Source organism: Austrofundulus limnaeus, unplaced genomic scaffold (genome assembly GCF_001266775.1).
Source record: "Austrofundulus limnaeus strain Quisiro unplaced genomic scaffold, Austrofundulus_limnaeus-1.0 Scaffold16, whole genome shotgun sequence".
NCBI lineage: Eukaryota > Metazoa > Chordata > Actinopteri > Cyprinodontiformes > Rivulidae > Austrofundulus > Austrofundulus limnaeus.
The window spans coordinates 782,469-784,327 of NW_013952418.1; the positions used below are offsets into that span (position 1 = coordinate 782,469).

General features: G+C 39.6%; 1 long non-coding RNA gene across 3 annotated transcripts in view; it reads right to left on the minus strand.

The window, feature by feature from the left end:
- The window catches only part of LOC106513957 (uncharacterized), a 132,561-nt gene that overhangs the window by 24,077 nt on the left and 106,625 nt on the right, over positions 1-1,859 (minus strand). The window contains exon 6 of one of the 3 annotated variants that reach the window (XR_001309850.1): positions 1,284-1,392. The exons of 1 other annotated variant lie outside the window; for it this stretch is intronic. This is a non-coding gene — a long non-coding RNA (uncharacterized LOC106513957). Of the gene's footprint in view, positions 1-1,283; positions 1,393-1,859 lie in introns of those variants that run through there. One more of the 3 variants, XR_001309852.1, reaches the window with a different exon arrangement.

Genomic DNA, 1,859 nt, shown 5'->3' on the forward strand with positions numbered 1-1,859 from the left:
CTACTAATTTTCTAATTTCACAATTTCAATGGAAACCATCCGCAATAAAGAAAAATATAATTAAAAAAAGCAGCTTGTGTTTTCTGAAAAAATCCTAAAACATATGCTTAAAAGAAATAGAAGGACCTGAAAGACGTTTCATCAACACATTAAGTAATATTTCCATGTTTCACAGATTCAACAGGCTGCTGTAACAACAAACAACTGAAAGTCCTCCAGAAAGCCTGCAGAAATATTGATAACGATCACATTAAAAGAAAAAAAGTTTGGCTCTTTGGAAACAAAGTAAAACAAACCAGGAACGACTCAAGATTTTTACAGAAGTAGCTTCGTTAAGAAGCTGTCAGCCTTCGAACAGAAAAAACTTTAATTTACCTGCTTGTTCAAACAAAAGACAACAAAAGTCGTATTCTGCTGAYGTCACATTTCATACTTTAGAGGACGTTTAATCCAGAATCTTCGTCTCATTTATTCACCGAGGAGGAAAAGAAGCCGTTTGTAAAAATAACCTGAACTTCAACACTTATTTTGTGTCAAACCTCAGCGGACCAGGCTGCTGTTGATGCCTCCTAATTACTGTGATTGACTGCAAAGCAATCTCCTCTATATGTGGGTTACCACCCCCCACATGTAACCCGGCCTCACACAGTCAGGATCCAGATCTCACCCACTTATTGACCACTGTGACACACTGCATGGCAGGGGGGAGGAGATAAAGTGTAGCTCTGAATAATTCAGAATGAAAACACAGARGAAATCGATCCCGAGACCAAAAACCTGATATTAGCTGCACATTCCACCGTGATGTTGGTGGGATGTGTGTGTGTGTGACAGACTTTATGATGCGTGTGACAGAGTTTACGATGTGTGTGTCGCGTGGATTAACTCGCTCTGCTTTACGAGTTTTAAAACAACCATCTGCACAGAGAAGCGTAATGTCCTCGGCGTTAGCCCGACACTTAAGAGTTGCTAAGTAATTAGCGCTACATTGGATTTTATAATTGCCAATCATGTGCCTTTATTGGTCAATTACCCGCTCTAATCAAGTGACTCAGCCAAATGTAGCAGTCTTATTATGACTCAATTAAAACAAACGCTCTCTGCGGTGGGGGAGGCAGAGGACCGGGGGGGTTGGGGAGGGGGTTCCACTGAATCATCAGGTAATTAATATTTTCATTAACTCGYTCTCTGTTGAGCTGCGACCTGACTCTGATCGTTTAATTTTCCCTCCATGGCTTCGAAACCCAGAGTGGCTCTGTAATTAGTTTGATTTACATCAGTCTCCTGCAAGGAAGGAGCTCTTCTACGGCCTCTGCTCTCTTTCGGCTGGAGCGGGACGAGGCTCAGCTGAACCAGGCGACAGAGAACTGAGGCCCATCCTCACATCGACACCTATGAGTTGGACATTTAGAAMGTGACTGAGAGAAACTGTGGGTTGATGTCATCGACACCTACGGAAATCACAGAATATACTGAGTATCTATTTAAATTTAAATTTATGTAAATTATTTTAATCAGCTAGAACTGAGTTGCAAAGGATAAAACTCACACGACACTACAAGGAGAAAMGTTTGAGGTAAAATCAATTTTAAAAAAGCTAAGTAAAAGCTAAAAGTAGAAAACCAGTAGATAAAAGTAGGAAAATCTAGACAAAAGCTGAAAGTAGCAGACTAGCACAATGAACAGAAGCTATAAGAAGCAACTGCAGCTAAAAGGTAAATTAATCAGCTTAAAGTAACTACAAGTTAAAAATAACTGAATTGGAGCTAAAGGCTAAATATAGCAATATGGCTAATAGTAGMACAGCAGTTGTCTAAGTTTGCAAAGTTATATTTAAAATGCTAAAGATGCTAAAGCTA